The following is a 17,500-nucleotide window of genomic DNA, read 5'->3' as shown; positions in this document are numbered from 1 at the left end:
GGCGGGGTTAGGGGGATGAAAGGAGAGTAGAGAAGAGAGAGAAGGGGGGGAATGGATAGAGATGGAAGAAGGGAGAAAGAGAGAGAGAGAGAGAGGGAGAAAGAGAGAGAGATAAGGAGAGGAAGAGAGAGAAAGATAAAGAAAAAAAAAGAGAGAGAGAGAGAGAGAGAAAGCGGAAAAGATAAATTGAAGAGGGGGGTGGGGGGTCTGGTGATGAGTATGAAGGTCGAATAATTAACATGATGTGGCCAAGTACCCTCTGCTCCCCCCCCGTTTTCCTCTCCCCCTCCCCCTTCCCTACCACTCTCCCCTCCTGTCTCCGTCTCCCTTACCCCTTCCCCTCCTCTCACCCTCCCCCTTGCACCCCCCCCCATCCCATCTCATCCCATCTCTCCATGCACCCGTAGCCTCCTCCCTCCCCCACTCCCTTCCCCCTCTCGCCTTCCCCCTCTCCTTCTCCCTCTTTCCCCACCTCTCTACCCCCACTCCCCTGTTTCCCCTCTCCCTCTTCCTCCCCCGAAATATAAATCTAACCTCGGGGTTCATTGCGTTAAATCCTTTTTGCCCGCGCAGTTCCTGGGAAACCATTAAGAAAGAAAAACAAAAAACAAATGGAAAATAAGCAGAAAAACTTCAGTTCTTTCTCAATTTTTCCTTTTTGCTTTTATATCTTCTCTCTCTTGTATTTTTTTTTTATCTCTCTTTTATTTGTTTTTTTCTTTCTCCTCTCCTTTCTCTCTCTCTGTCTATCTATGTATTTCTCTATCTCTCTATCAATCTACCTCTCTGTCTCTTTATCTCTCTATCGGTCTTTCTATCTCTATCTCTCTCTATATCTATCTATCTGTCTGTTTATCTATATCTATCTATCTATCTATATATATATATATATATATATATATATATATATATATATATATATCTTTCTCTCTCGAACCAATCTAGAAATAATGTCCGCTAATTTAGGTCCATCTTGTATACACGAATAAAGATCGACTTTATGGCATCATTCGTTTTTGGGGGATTTTTATGTATTTTTGGCTTCCCTACAACACTGGGACATCTTTTCGTGCACGAAATGTCGGTGGCAATTTAGAACGATTCGCATTTTGTCATGCAACTGTAGTCATGAGAGTTGATACAGTGATTACTTGGCGACACGCAAGGCTAGACACATCCTCACATACACATATACTTGTACACATACGCACATATTTATATATATATATATATATATATATATATATATATATATATATATATATACGTACACATGCCCGTGCAAACACACACGCATACAATCAAACAAGCAAACAAACACACATACAAACACACAAATTAACTCACACACAAACACACAAACACACAAACAAACACACACAAACACAAACACACACACACACAAACAAACATACACACACAAACAAACAAACACACACAAACAAACACACAAACAAGCACACAAACACACACAGAGAGAAGCCATGACCATGAAATAACACTAGCCAGACGAGCCGGGCGGGCGAGAGGTCACTGGGGACGCCGATTACTACAGCGAGGAAGGTTATAGGGAGGAAGTAGGGAGGGGAGGGGGGGGAGAGGAGGGAGAGGGAGGGAGGGGAGGGGAGGGAAGAGGTAGGAAGGGAGAGAGGGAGAAGGAGGGAGGGAGAGAGAGGGAAGGAAGGGGGAGGGGGTGAGGGGTAGGAAGGGAGACGGAGGGAGGGGAGGGAAGAGGTAGGAAGGGAGAGGCACGGAGGAGGGAGGAGAAAGGGAGGCAGTTTTATGGGCGATGAATGGAATCTGACAGAGAGAGGTCAGTGGCAGTCCACAGGTGTATGGCCGTAGCTTGAGGGAGGGGAGGAGGGGAGGAGGGGAGGAGGGAGAGGAAGACGGTTCGAAAATACCAGATCAACAAAATATTTCTACCAAAGAATTACAATCAGAAGACAAAGACGTTGTATAAATGTATTCGAATTAGAATGCAACAGGAGAGAAGGACTGATCATGAACTTGGTGCAAAACTAAACATAGCCAGGATGAAGGTCAGGCGAGATCGGGTACGACTTGAATACTCCTTATAAGGAATTAGATACCTGCAGGTGTACCGTAGGATTGGGGGGGGGGGGGAGTAGGGGAGGGGGAGTAGGGGAGGGGGTGGAGCGGGGTGGAGCGGGGGGAATGCCGTTGGAAGGATGGAGGAAAGTGAGGGAAGGAAGAAAGCAGGAGGTAGGTAGGAAGGTAGAAGGAGAAGAGAGAAGAGGAGGGGAGGATGAGGTAAGAAGAAAGAGGAGGGAAGGATGGAATAAGGGAGATAGAAGAGGAGGGAAGGAAGGAAGGAAGGAAGAGGAGGTAAAAGAAGAAGAAAAGTGAAGGAAGAGGAAGAAAAGAAGAAGGAGGGAGGAAGGAGGTATCCGAAGACGCTGCCCTTGCCAAGCGCTTGGGAGACGCCCACTTTTTTCCCCGAGGAGGAGGCCGTGATGACAAGCCCGCCCACAGCTACTTTGTTTCTCTTCTGTGTTTGTTTTCTTGGCTGATATATTTTACGTCATCATTAGTATCATTATCATTTGTATCATTACTATTATCATTATCATTATCATTTTATCATTAGTATCATTATCATTAGTACCATTACTATTATCATTATCATTAGTACCATTACTATTATCATTATCATTAGGACCATTACTATTATCATTATCATTGTTATTATAATTAGTTTTATCATTATCATCATTATCCCGTCGGTTTAATTTTTCACTTATCGCCACCGCAGTGACAGTAATTGGATTATCGCCATAATTAGCCATCCAATTACCGTATGTCATCTGTGACCTATTATTTGTCTTATTTCCTTCGAGCAAAATAAAGCCTTAACGCCCTGTACCCTATAAAGGCACTTGTAATAAGAAACAAAAAGAAAGAAAGAAAAATAAAACACTTTTTGGAAAGAGAGAGAAATGGAGAGAGAGAAACGGATATGCGACTGGAGCGTATATTAATCCCTAAGCGAGGCCGATCTAAGGGTGAATTCCCCTTGCTCTCCTCCCCAGGGTGAGCTCTCTGAGGCTGCTGGAATGTCGCCACACAAAGGAGTTTTGGAAAAGTGTGGTCTGGAATGCCGATGCTATAAAGGGTACCTGGCAACCACCCTCGCCTCTGCGCCCCCCCCCCTCCTCCTACTTCTCATTCTATTTCTCGGCCTTTCTCTTCCTCTCTCTCTCTCTCTCTCTCTCTCTCTCTCTCTCTATCTATCTATCTATCTATCTCTATCTCTCTCTCTCTCTCTTTCTCTCTCTCTCCCTCTCTCTCTCTCTCTCTCTCTCTCTCTCTCTCTCTCTCTCTCTCTCTCTCTCTCTCTCACTCTCTCTCTCTCTCTCCATCTCATCTCTCTCTCTCCTCTCTCTCCTCTCTCCTTCTCCTCTCTTATTTTCTCTCTCTCTCTCTCTCCTCTCTCTCTCTCTCTCTCTCTCTCTCTCTCTCTCTCTCTCTCTCTCTCTCTCTCCCTCTCTCCCTCTCTCTCTCTCCCTCTCTCTCTCTTTTCTTTCATCGACCCGACTGTTTATCGGTTGATAATACACCAGATAATCCATTGGCTCTCTTAGATGTTAGTGTTATCTTACACATAGATCAGATTTGTGGGTTGCGGTGTGTGTGTGTGTGTGTGTGTGTGTGTGTGTGTGTGTGTGTGTGTGTGTGTGCGTATGTGCGTATGTGTGCGTTTGTGGACGGTTATTCTAGAAAAATCGATGCGACGCCACACTCTTTAGTCAGACGCGCTGCTCCCGAAGGAAAAAAAAGACGAAGAGGAAAAAAAAGTCCCTGACATTCAGCAGAAGCAAGGAACCTCAAGCAACTCAAGGTTGTTGCACAGAACGGACACGGCTCCTCCCCCCCTTGCACCCATCCCCCTCTTCCCCACTCATCCCCTCATGCACCCATACCTCTCCCCTCACTCACCCCTCATTCGCCCCCCCCCCAACCCTACCCTACCCAAATGACCTCGCCTTCAAGGCCGCCTTGTCCTAGAGAAACATATGTGCTACGTCCTTTTTCTGAACTCTTTGTGTGACAAATCTTCATCTTCATCTCTCTTTTTCTCTTTCTCTTGCTCTCTCTTTCTCTCTCTTTCTCTCTCTTTCTCTCTCTTTCTCTCTCTTTCTCTCTCATTTTATCTGTCTTTTTCTTACTCTCTCTCTCTCTCTCTCTCTTTCTCTTTCTCTTTCGTTCGCTTTCTCTCCCTTTCTCTCTCAATTTATCTGTCTCTTTCTTCCTCTCTCTCTCTCTCTCTCTCTCTCTCTCTCTCTCTCTCTCTCTCTCTCTCTCTCTCTCTCTCTCTCTCTCTCTCTCTCTCTCTCTCTCTCTCTCTCTCTCTCTCTCTCTCTTTCTCTCCCTTTCTCTCTCAATTTATCTGTCTCTTTCTTCCTCTCTTCTCTCTCGCTCTCGCTCTCTTGTCTTGCCTCCCTCTTTCCTCCTTTTCCTCCTCCCTCCCCCTAAATAATGAGGAGGAGGGAGGGGGGGAGGGGGAGGGGAGGGGAGGGAAGTTTCCTGAAGGTCTGTGATTGGTCGTTATACCGTTATGTTGCCTTATTCCGAAAGGAGCTCCATAACGTCTAAAGTCCCGTGATTATCTATGGCGAGATGACCCATGCTGTATTCCTGAGTGTCAAGATGATTTTTTTTTTTCTTATTTCAAATCTATAAAATGAGAAAATGGGAAGATTAGAAGACAGAAGTACGAATTAACAGAGAGAAGATTGGGAGAAAAGTGTCGTTGCCGGGGAAATGGAATTAGTTACAGTGTATTTAATGGCAGGGCCAGAGATGATGTGCGTGATGGCCGAGGACGTAACAGGATATGGTGGTGATTAGTTGCTGAGTAAATTGGGTGAGAGAGCGGGAGGGGGGGGTGAGGGGGGGGGGGCAGACAGAGAGACAGACAGATGGGGAGGGAGAAACGTGAGATTTGGAATCTTTTTTTTTTTTTTTTTTTGTGAAGAATATTAATAGAGACGTTCAGATGACGTAGAGAGAACTCAGTGACGTCATAACAAACAAAGAAAAAAAACATAGATTCAAGTAAGAGAAGACAAGAACAACACCCACCTCCCTCCCTCCCTCCCTCCCTCCCTCTTCCCTCTCTTGTTCCATCTCCCTTTATATTCCGTCGTGACCGCCTTTGCAACCGAACGAGCGTCTTTGCAACCAAAAAGACCCTCCCACCCGTACCCGCGTCTTTGGAGGCGAGATGCACTCCCGTTCGTCAATAGATTCATCCGGGATCCAGAATCCGCGGATCAACGTCTGCAAGAACGCCTACGCTCCCACGATCTCCGTTTGTCATTTGTTTATTCATTAGTTCCTTTATTTTCAACTTTGCTGATGTCATTAAGGAACCTGAAGATAACTATCTATGCATTTTATCTTATTACTGACGTTGTCATTGAGAAAAAAAGCTATTATTCTTGTTTCATGTCAACGAACAAGTAAGAGAGAATATGTTGTATCTGATTACACTTGATACGCAACTTGCAGTGTATCCCATTTCGCCGGACAAACTGCTACACTTTTCAAGCAGTTTTTTAAGTCTTTTCAACACAACAAAAACTTTCCAACTGTGGCAAGACCCTAAAGTAGTTTAAAAATTCGCTACACACAGCAAAAGGAGGGCTGAAAAAGAATCTAAAAATTACCAAAATATAGAAAAACAATTTTCCAATCCACATCTTTCTCAAAAAAAAGGGTCACTAAATCGTATAAATCGTATAATCTAGCGATTTTGTCTTGTGGCAAAATCGCATTGTTTAGAAAAAGAAACACGGAGACAGACAGACAATAGATTTTCATCTGAATCTCATTTGCTCTTTCAAGCACGGAGGCAGACAGTCTCAGGGATGCCAGGCATGCAAGCAGGCAGGTATTCGTGATCTGGCAAGAAATGACGGACTTGCCTGAAGCAGACCGTTCATTTGCATGTATGACTGCAGCCACACGCACGGACACACATAGGTATCTAAATAACACTCACACACACTCTCACACACACTCACACACACTTACACACACTTACACACACTTACACACACACACACACACATTCACACACACACACATAACCAAATAAACAAAAACAAACACAAACACAAATAGAGAAATAGATACCCACACAACCAAACAAACAAAACACACACACACACACAAACGAACCCGGAGGACCCCCCTACCCCCACCCGAGCCCCCACCCCCACACGTGCTAAACAAGGGACAATGCACCAGCTACATTGGCTTGCAAAACTCGCCGACCTTGAATTGCTCGCTATGACCTTGGCGAACAAGGGGCCCACGACACGAGCCAATTTCGCCGCAATGACCCTAGGACAGAGGAGCGAAAATCCCTCACAATTGGGTACAATTGCCCACCAATCTGGGACGAAGGCAGTTTCTCTCTCCCTGCCTGCCGGAAGTGGGGTAGGGGGAGGGCCACAGGGGGAGGCGAGGGGAGGGGATGTGGTGGGGGGAAGAGGGAGGGATTGGGGCATTAAGGGAGGCTGGGAAGGGATGTGAGAAGGGAGAAGGGGGAGGGACTAGGGGCAGGGGGAGATATTAAAGGGGAGAAGGGGAGGGGGGGCCAGGGTCAGGAGGTGGGGTGAGAGGGGGGAACGGGATGAGGGTGGTAGTGGGGATGGGGAAGGGGATGTCGCCCCTGTAGTCGTCCTCATGTCCTAACGAAGGAGGTGGGCGAAGGATTAAGAAGGAGAGGCGGATGCACTGGGCCGAGGGTGCTTTCGGTCAGGTGCGACGGGGAGGGGGGAGGGGTAGGGGAAGTAATCCCGTTGTATTGGGTTTGTTTCCATTGTCGTTCTTATTTCTCGTCTCTTTTTGCTCTTGCTCTTTCTTTTATACTTCCTCTGTATTTCCTTTCTCTTTTTCTCTTTCTCTCTTTCTTTCTTCCTTTCTCTCTCTCTCTCTCTCTCTCTCTCTCTCTCTCTCTCTCTCTCTCTCTCTCTCTCTCTCTCTCTCTCTCTCTCTCTCTCTCTCTCTTTCTCTTTCCCTTCTCTCCCTCCCTCCCTCCCTCCTTCTCTCCCTTCCTCCCTCCCTCCCTCCCTCCCTCCCTCCCTCCCACTGATGAGGCAAGGCTCTTCCGAAACTTCTTACTGAGCAAGTGTAACAGTCCAGCAGGTGGATGGAGAGGCAGGGGGGAGGGGGTAAAGGGACGAGTAAGGGGGGGAAACGGGTCAGCAGGTGGTGGTGGGGTAGGGGGGGTAGAGGGACGAATGGGGGGATGGGTCAGCATCGTCGGGCCAATTGGATGCGAGAAGCGGCAAGGGGGAAGAGAGAGGGGGTGGGGGGGCGTAGAGGGAGGAGGGGGAGGTGGTCGATGCTCTCCAGGCAGAGAGAGAAGATCGGCCAACGCCCCCAAAAATTTACAAGGCGTAGCGAAGGGAAAGGGAGGGAGAAGAGATAGAGAGAGAAAGAGAGGGAAGAGAGAGAGAGAGACACAGGGAGAGAGAGAGAGAGAGAGAGAGAGAGAGAGAGAGAGAGAGAGAGAGAGAGAGAGAGTAAGGGAGAGGGAGAGAGGAAAGGAGAGTGAGAGAGGAAGAAAGAGAAAGAGAGAGAGAGAGAGAAACAGGCACCGACAAAGACACAGACGCAGACAAACATAAGGAGAGACAGAGCTACACAAAGAGAGATAGAGACAGAGCCAAAAAGACTAAGGAAGACAGAGCTAGACAAAGAGAGATAGAGACAGAGCTAGAAAGACTAAGGAAGACAGAGCTAGACAAAGAGAGATAGAGACAGAGCTTAAAAAAACAAGAGAGACAGAGCTAGACAAAGAGAGATAGAGACAGAGCTGAAAAAAACAAGAGAGACAGAGCTGAAAAAAACAAGAGAGACAGAGCTAGACAAAGAGAGATAGAGACAGAGCTAAAAAGACCCAGAGAGACAGAGCTAGACAAAGAGAGATAGAGACAGAGCTAGAAAGACCCAGAGAGACAGAGATAAACAAAGAGAGATAGAGACAGAGCTAGAAAGACCCAGAGAGAGAGAGAGCGAGAGAGAGAGAGGGCGAGGGAACAAGGCATAGCTGTTCCGAAAGCAAAGCGACAGCTCTGAGGCATCAAACACAAACTCGAAAAAGAGTGTTGCCACCACTTTGTCTCTTCGGCAAATCTTGAAAGTAGCCTCAGACACAAAACCTCCTCAGTGTTATGTTTATCTTGGCTCGCAAAGATTCGGCGCAAATGGGAGTCTTTTAATGTTATCCCTTGAATAAGAAACACAATGGGCGCTAAAGCCGTGCTGCTGCTCGGAGGTTCGCTGTGAGGGAATTCGCACGCCCATCTTCAATGGTGCTGTGACTCGGACTTTAGAGTTGAGTCAGATGCATAGCGAGGGAGGGGGAGAGGGGGAGGGAGAGGGAGGGATGGAAGGAGGGAGGGAGAGGGAGGGGGAGGGGAAATGGAGGGATGGAAGGAGGTAGGGAGGAAGTGAGGGAGAGGGAGGGGAGAAGGAGAGAGGGGGAGGGGAGATGGAGGGATTGAAGGAGGGAGTGAGCGAGAGAGAGAAGAAGGGGGAGGGTAAGGGAGAAAAATGGAGGATGGGAGAGAAAAGGGGGAGAGGGAATTTACATAGAAAGAGAGCAAGAGAGAGAAAGACAGACAGACAAACAGACAAAAAGAGACAGGGACAAAAAGAGAAGAGAGGGGAGGGGTGAGAAAAAAAGAGAAAGAGAGAGAAAAAAAAAACAAGAGATAAAGAAAAGACTTAGAAAAAAAAGAAAAAAAACATCGGCATCACCACTAATTCTCTTTTCCGAGAGAAATGTTCCAGGGGCTCGTTCTCGTTCTCGTCACCCGTTCCCGATAGCTCGTTCTGGCCTCCTGTAACGACCTTTACCTTCGCCTCTGAACGCCGCCTACGGAGAAGGGAGGGGGGAGGGGGGACGAAGGAGGGGAGGGGAGATAATGGCGGAGATGTGAGTTTAATCATGATAATTTAATAACCTATTTATTTCCCCCGTGACGACATATATTGTATTTGGGGATTGGGGGGTGGGAGGGGAGGGTGGGGGGAGGGGTGAAGAGTGAGAAAGAGAGAAATGTGTGTAAAGTTTGTGTGTGTGTGAGAGAGAGAGAGAGAGAGAGAGAGAGAGAGAGAGAGAGAGAGAGAGAGAGAGAGAGAGAGAGAGAGAGAGAGAGAGAGAGAGAGAGAGAGAGAGAGAGAGAGAGAGAGAAGAGAGACAAAGAGAAAAAGAGAAAGAGAGGGAGAGAGAGAGAGAGGGAGAGAGAGAGAGAGAGAGACAGACAGACAGACAGAGAGAGAGAGAGAGAGAGAGAGAGAGAGAGAGAGAGGGAGAAAGAGAAAGAGAGGCAGAGAGAGAGAGAGATAGAAAGAGAGAAAGAGAGAGAGAAAGAAAGAAAGAGAGAGAGAGAGAGAGAGACGGAAAGGGAGAGAAAGATACAAAAGAAGAGAAGATGATAAACGTCTGGAGAAAACCGAGGACGATTGGCGAGCCTGGTGTGATTGGTGCGGCGCGATTGGAATGGCGGCGCGATTGGACGATTAGACCTGGAAACTTGATGCCGTGAATGGTTCTAGCGCCGAGATAATGGGCGGCTCGGGTCACAGGGTAAACCACAGTGATAATCAACCAGTCACTCACAACCACAACCATTGCACTATCCCTGGTTACTGTTGTTGTGTAGTTACACAGAACCACAGAACCACAACCAAATCGCAGCGAATAACCACACAATGAAGCCTGGTCCGTGATTGGGGGCGTGGGGTGGGGATGAGGGGGTTGGGGGGGAGAGGATGTGGGTGAGGATGGGTTTATTTTTAAACCCCTGCGGCGAATCTCAATTATAGGTTGAACACGGGGATTCTGTTTAGGCTGGAGATGATTTTTCGTTTTTTTTTCTTTTTTTTTATTTGCTCTCCCTCTCTCTCTCTTTCTTTCTCTTTCAGTCTCTCCTTCTCTCTCTCTCTCTGTCTCTCTCTCTCTCTCTCTCTCTCTCTCTCTCTCTCTCTCTCTCTCTCTCTCTCTCTCTCTCTCTCTCTCTCTCTCTCTCTCTCTCTCTCTCTCTCTCTCTCTCTCTTCCTCTCTCTCTCTCTCGATCTCTCGATCTCTCTCTGTCATTTACTGTTTCACCCTCAGTTAATTTATTCTCCTTTTCTTCTTCCTGCATTTTATTCTCCTCCTTCCCTCCTCCTCCTTTTCCGACTCCTTATCCTCTTTCTCCTTCTCTTCCTCTCACCCGTTACCCCCTCCCACCTACGCATTATCATATGTAAATTCATATCATGCCCCTCCTCCTCCTCCCCTCTCCCTCTCCCTCTCCCTCTCCCATCTCCTTCCTCTTCCCTTTCTCCTTCCCCTTCTTCCTCTTCTCCTCCTCCTCCTTCTTCTCCTTCATTCTCCGGCCGAGAGACAAGTTGTTTATTAAATACTTGGCTGAGAGTTCGTGTCTGCTGGCCGAGGCAACACAGCTCGCTTTATTGCTGGCCTTAGGGAACCGGATGAGAGCTAGATAGGCAAGGTAGATGAAGGGTGAAAGATAGATAGAAGGGTGGATAGAGGATAGAGAGATTGGGATAGAATGGTAGATAGAGGATAGAGAGATTGGGATAGAATGGTAGATAGAGGATAGAGAGATAGATAGAAGGGTGCATAGAGGATAGAGAGATAGGGATAGATGGGTGGATAGAGAGATAGGGATAGAGGGGTGGATAAAGGATAGACAGATAGGGATAGATGGAAAGAGATGTGTGGATAGATAGAGATGGAGGGAGAATACAGAATATGTTAGACAGTGCGTTAGACAGATGGATAGATAGACGTAGATTGATATGTCGATAGGTAGATAGATTTAGATGGATAAATAGATAAATAAAGATAGATGGAGAGACAGGTTGACTGACAGATTAATATATATAAAGAAAGATGTCTCGATAGATAGGGAAAAGAAAATAGATGAAGCAATATAAAGAAAATAGACAGAGAGATAAACATATTATATAAAGAGAGAGTGAGAGAAGAGCCAATGGGCGAAGGAAGAGGAGAAGGAAGGAAGGATAAGTGAAGAGGAGGGAATAAATCATAGGAATAAATGAAGATGAAGAGAATTGGTAAGCAGTTGCAGTTGCAGTTGGCAAGGGACCGAAGAGCCACGGTGGGTTGCGGTGGGTTGTGGTGGGTTGCGGTGGGGGTGGGTGGGGGGGGCAGAAGAGGGTGCCAGGGGTCTAATGGTGGGGGTGGGGGAGGGGGTTAGGTGTCAAGGGACGACTGAGGGGGGGGGTAGGAGAGGGTAACAGGGGTCTAATGGTGGGGTTCTGGGAGGGGGGGGGGCGTTAGGGGGCTAGTGGGGTGGGGGGGGGGGGGTTACGAGAGGATGCCAGGGGTCTAATGGTGTGGGCGGGGGAGGGGGGATGGCGTCAGGGGACTTATGGGGGGTGGGTGGGTGCCAGGGGGGAGGGGGGTAGAAGAGGGTGCTATGTGACTAATGTTGAGGATGGCGGTTAGGAGGGGGCGTTGGGGCGGTTAATAATGGGGTGGGGGTGAGGGGGTGGGAGGACTAGTTGATGGGGGGAGTGAGTGCCAAGGGGCGAATGGATGTGTGGGAAATATCTTGTCATAATTTTCACATTTCGTGTGTTTGTAACGACTTGGATTTTGTATGTTTGTAACTCTCAGTTGCTCTTGGTCTATCTTTTATCGAGCTGTCTATCCCTCCATCTATTCATCTTCCCTTATTCCTTCTTCCTCTTTCCCTCCTCCCCTCTCCTCCCCCTCCTTTTCTCTTCCTCTCTTCCTCCCCTCCTCTTCCTCCTCCCTTCCCTTCCCCTTCTTCCGTTTCTCTCCCAACTTTCCTCTTCTCCCTTTCTCTGTTCCCTCCCTCCCCTTTCCCCCCCCTCCCCTCCTTCCCTCCCTCCTCTTCTTCCTCCCTTCCCTCCCCCTTCTCCCAACTTTCCTCTTCTCCCTTTCTCTGTTCCCTCCCTCCCCGCTTCCCCCCCTCCTCTCCTCCCTCCCTCCGCCCCCTCCCTCACGTGTTAATCCGCGTGCCTTCGACTATATCTGCCACCTCTTGTGAGGCTTCGTCTAGAATCTCCCAAAGAAGCTTAGACTTAGAAAAATACGAGGAAATGAGTTATTTGGTTTCGTTCAATGCATTTAAGGAAATGAGTTGTGTTGATGAGGCTAAGAGAGGGAGGGGGGGTAAGGGAGAGAGAGAGAGAATGGGGGGGGGTTGTCAGAGGGAGAGAGAAAGAGAGAGAGAGAGATGAAAAAGAGCGAGAGAGAGAGAGAGAAGATAAGAAATAGAAAGTAAAAAGTATAAAAAGTAAATTATCAAAGGATAAAAATATAAACATATAAAATCATATCATTCAGTTAGAAAATAATGAAGATGAACATTAGAGAAATAAAAAGAAAGATGAATAAAAGCGATAGTGAGAATAGCCCCATTAAAATGATAATAAACAGTAGTAGAGAAAAAAAAATCAAGACAATAATAAAGCATAACCAACAGGGAGAAAAAGGAAAAAAATGAATCATAATAAAAGCAAGAAGATTAGTTAAAGCTGCGTATATTTGCCCATTTCCAGCCTAATCAGGGAGAGGGAAATCAAGCAAGCTAATATAATGAAGCCGGTGCCATTAAGCTGTTATGGGCGTAATTAAGCTTATGACCTATAATAAGTTTGTATGGCTCGTTCTTTTTAATCGATTCTCTTAATTCTTTTTCTCGTCATTTGCGGTTTATTTGTCTCTTTCTCTTTCCCTTTTGTCTCCTATTTGGTTGTGGTTCAGGCTGGCGTGTGTGTGTGTGTGTGTGTGTGTGTTTGTGTGTGTGCGTGTGTGTGACTACCTTCCAGGTATGAAATTGCATGAATTAACTCGTGTTTACAACATCTCTGCCTTGTTGACTTGGCTGACGAGAGTGCGAGTAAAGAGAAACCCAAATAGTGCCGGATGTTGTTCTCTCTCTCTCTTTCTCTCTCTTTCGTTCTCTCTCTCTCTTTCTCTTTCTCTATCTATCTATCAATCTATCTCTATCTCTCTCTCTCTTATTCTCTCTCTCTCTCTCTCTCTCTCTCTCTCTCTCTCTCTCTCTCTCTCTCTCTCTCTCTCTCTCTCTCTCTCTCTCTCTCTCTCTCTCTCTCTCTCTCTCTCTTTCTCTCTCTCCCTCCCTCCCTCTCTTTCTCTCTGACCTCCGGTTTGACTCGAGCGAATTCAGTGGCAGTAGCTATGGCAATACATGCAACGTGCAATGTTGCAAACATTGCACGTTGCAGGTCGACGCTGGGGTCAACCTGGCGGCCTTTGTCTGCATGATCTCATAATTTTGTTTCGTCTACTTATTTCAATCAGTCTGTTCGCTTAACTCAGTTTGCTCAGTCTATCAGATGCTTCTCTCTTGTCTATTCTCAGTCTACACAGCCACCGCCGCGTGTTCTCTCCTCAGTGTATTCTGTCTGCTCTCTCCCTGTTCAGTCTGTTCTCTCTCCCTGTTCAGTCTGCTCTCCCCCTGTTCAGTCTGCTCTCTCCCTGTTCAGTCTGCTTCATCTGGTCCCCTTTTTCTCTGTCAGAACTGCCTGGACTAGATCTGCCCTTAATGGAGGGCGTCTGAACAAAAGGTACATATGTATAGCTTCAGCGTTGCATTAACACGGCGTACTTTTCACTGCAGCGGCTCATTCAGGTGGCATCGGCTGCAGGGACAAAGGGGAGACAGAGGCACGAGAAAAGAGGGGAAAACAATCCTCGTACTCGGGCTCGACCTGCCGGCGTACTGAAGAGACACTCTCTGTGTTTGTGTGTGTGTCTGTGTGTGTGTGTGTGTGTGTGTGTGTGTTTGTGTGTGTGTGGGTGTTTGTGTGTGTGTGTCTGTGTGTGTGTGTGTGTGTGTTTGTGTGTGTGTGTCTGTGTGTGTGTGTGTCTGTGTTTGTGTGTGTGTGTGTGTGTGTTTCTGTGTGTGGGTGTGTGTGTCTGTGTGTGTGTGGGTGGGTGTGTGTGTGTGTGTGTGTGTCTGTGTGTGTGTGTGTGTGTGTCTGTGTGTGTTTGTGTGTGTGTGTCTGCGTGTAGCGTGCATGTATACGACCGCATATTGTGGCCCAACTTTTGTTATGCTCACGAAAAAAAAAGAAAAACGTTTCTCGAAAAAGCCCTTAAACTTGGGACGACCAAAGGATTTTAACAGCATTTCTCGCGAGCTGTTTTGCCGCGGAACGGAAAGTTTAATCCGCGCCATCACCGCATACTCAAAAGGGACGCTTTTAAAGGAACGATTTAAAAAGACGATATTCTAAAGGCGACGCGAAGAAGGATAGCGTCCACAGCCAATCCAAAACCATTCACAAAGACAAACAATATATAAGCGCCTCCTGAAAATAAATATATCAACAAACAAACAAAATAAAACGAAATAAAGACTTACGTAACTTTTAAAAAAATAATGATGTTGAAAATCGTGCTGATTCCGAGGAACGGATTGGATGTTGAGGAAACAAGTATGTAGGATTAGTATCAGGAGATGAGGATGAGGAGAGGATAATGGGGAGGAGGAAAGGATAACGGAGACGACTAGAGGATAATGAGGCTTATGAGGTAGTGAGTACGATGATGAGAGGATTATGTGTCCAATATTTACTTCGCCTCTCTCTCTCACTATCTATCTATCTTTCTATCTATCTATCTCTATCTCTATCAGTCTCTCTATCTACCTATTTATCTATCAATAGATCTCTCTCTCTCTATCTATCTATCTATCTATCTATCTTTTTATCTATCTGTCTATCTATCTGCCTATCTATCTTTCTATCTATCTGTCTATCTCTATCTGTCTCTCTATCTATTTATCTATCTATAGATCTCTCTCTCTCTCTCTCTCTCTCTCTCTCTCTCTCTCTCTCTCTCTCTCTCTCTCTCTCTCTCTCTCTCTCTCTCTCTCTCTCTCTCTCTCTCTCTCTCTCTCTCTCTCTCTCTCTCTCTCTCTCTCTCTCTCTCTCTCTCTTGTTTTTTGTTTTCACTTTTCATATTCCCTTTTCACATTTTACATTTCTCTTTGATTGTTATTTTGGCGTTATTATCATTCCCCTTCTTTCTCCTCTCATTTTATGTCCTTTCATTATGCAAGACGCCCTGCAAACACAATGAGAGAGGCGGGGAGGGGGTGAGGGGGGGAGGGGGGCTTCGTTCCTGGTGTGCCCTCAGCTTCTGCAACGTTGATATCGCCTCCGCTCATGGACTGCACCTTGTTGCACAGTGAGTTTTACAGTCCTTCCCCCCACCCGCCCCCTCACCGCCCCTCCCCCCCCCCAACAGTTCCTCCCCCTGCCTCCAGTGCCTCAACAAGTGTCCTGCAGGGCAACAAGTGGGGACAGACGCTCGGAGTCTCAAAGGGGAGGGTGGAGCCTTGGGGGGAGGGGGGGAGGGGCAAGGGGGCGGGGTGGACCCTTGGGGGGAGGGGGGGCAAGGGGGCGGGGTGGACCCTTGGGGGGAGGGGGGGCAAGGGGGCGGGGTGGACCCTTGGGGGGAGGGGGGCAAGGGGGGCGGGGTGGAATGGAGGCGAGGGGGTATGAGGGGGAATGTAGGGTAAAGGGGGGAGGGGGGGTAAGGGTGGGAGGGTGGGAGGTGAGGGAAGGCACAGAGCGCCATGGGGGAATTTCACGCGAATACACAACTGCAATTGCAGGCGTGACAAGGAGAAGGGGTGGGGGGGAGGGTACAACGAGAGGGGGGAGACATATAAAGGGTGACTCAGCAAAGGGGGGGGGAAGAAAGGGGGGGGGGGAAGGGGGTGTGGGGGTAAAAAGTGTGATTCACCTGGGGGAGAGGAGGAGGGGAAACGTAAGGAGGGGTATGGATGGGATAGGATGATTGGGAGGGGGGGGGAGGGTGGGAGAGGGGGCTAAGGACATATCGGATCTGCATTTTGCATGTTGCAATTTGTATGCCGATTATTGACAATCATTCTCAGCAACCATTACCAAATGACATCCAATTATCGGCGAATGTGTAATGAAGTCAATCGGGAGGCAGCGGTAACGGTAATGGCGACGGCGGCGCGGGCGGGAAGCAGAGGTTGAGTGGGAAGCAAAGGAAAATCGATCTTATGTCCAAAGAAAATACCATCCTAATAGACCCCGCGCACGCACACACACACACGCACACGCACACGCACACACACACATACACACATACACACACACACACACACACACACACACACACACACACACACACACACACACACACACACACACACACACACACACACACACACACACACACACACACACACACACACACACACACACACACACACACACACACGCACACGGATGTATGAATGTATTGCTTCAAATATTCATTAATAATCTAATATTGTTTTTCTTTTCTTTACAGAAAATGGAATTATCTGCCTCCAGCGGCAAGACCTTCTCCGTTCACGTCCAGGTAAGGAAAAAAATAAACAAAAAGAGGCAAAGAAGAGAAAAGATGATAAAAGAAGAAACGAAGTAGAGAAAAGACAAAATAGTGGAGATGAAAAAGGAGAAAAAAAACATAATTCACAATTTAATTAGGATCATTATTTGTTAATTTAGTTTGAACAGTAGATACATATGTATAGATATACATAGATATCGATAGATCAATAGATTGCTTGATCGATTGATAGCTTACAGATTAGACTTCTAAATGATAATGATATCCCGATTTTATTATCAAGAAGGAAGTCACTGAAAATTAATTAAATCAAATGGTTGATAAAAAGAAAAGTGTTTACATGAATTGACTAGTTAAGGTACAGGCATATGAATATAGTCAGGTATCAGATAGATAAAAAAATGGGCATAGTGTTGAATGATAGATAAATTAATAGATATGTTACCCTGACGGATAGACAAGGGAGATAACACGCACTGTTAAAGTCTTTATAAGTAAGCTAATTTATTGAAAATAGATGGAGAGTAGGTTGATAAAGTAAACAAGCAGTAAACAACACAGATTAGATTCACGTCACTCTGAAAGTCAGTCCAATAGCAAGCTAATAATCAAAACAGGGAAAATGAGAAGGAGAAAAATGAAAAGTCCATTCTTCATACGAAATTCCGAAATCTTGCAAAATCTTTAACGGAGGTCGTAAGAGCCGCGAGCGCCTCCCAAGGCAGCGGCAGTTCTTAAATATTCCATCTGTTGAAAATAAGAGAGAGAGAAAATGATTGGGTTTTAAAGGCTCCGGTTTCGGTTTTGATTTTGTAACCGTCTGGATGTTTGTCAGAAGGAGGGGAGAGAGAGAAAGAGAGAAAGAGAGAGAGAGAGAGAGAGAGAAAGAGAGAGAGAGAGAGAGAGAGAGAGAGAGAGAGAGAGAAAGAGAGACAGAAAGAGAGAGAGATGGAAGGAGAGACAGAGCCAGAGACAGAGAAAGTAATATGAGCTATATCTAACTCTGAAAAAGTAAGGAAAATATAAAATTTCTCCTATTTTAAGAACTAG

General features: G+C 46.7%; 1 long non-coding RNA gene across 1 annotated transcript in view; it reads left to right on the top strand.

The window, feature by feature from the left end:
• The window catches only part of LOC147466828 (uncharacterized), a 33,760-nt gene extending 17,278 nt beyond the window's left edge, over window positions 1–16,482 (top strand). The window contains exon 2 of the long non-coding RNA XR_015190771.1: window positions 16,409–16,482. This is a non-coding gene — a long non-coding RNA (uncharacterized LOC147466828). The remainder of the gene's footprint in view (window positions 1–16,408) is intronic.
• Window positions 16,483–17,500: the final 1,018 nt, after the last annotated feature.

The sequence above is a fragment of the Penaeus japonicus genome, unplaced genomic scaffold (assembly GCF_977035675.1).
Source record: "Penaeus japonicus unplaced genomic scaffold, GWHDUDI00000001_assembly GWHDUDI00000041, whole genome shotgun sequence".
Taxonomy (NCBI): domain Eukaryota; kingdom Metazoa; phylum Arthropoda; class Malacostraca; order Decapoda; family Penaeidae; genus Penaeus; species Penaeus japonicus.
This window is presented reverse-complemented; position numbering and strand designations above follow the sequence as displayed.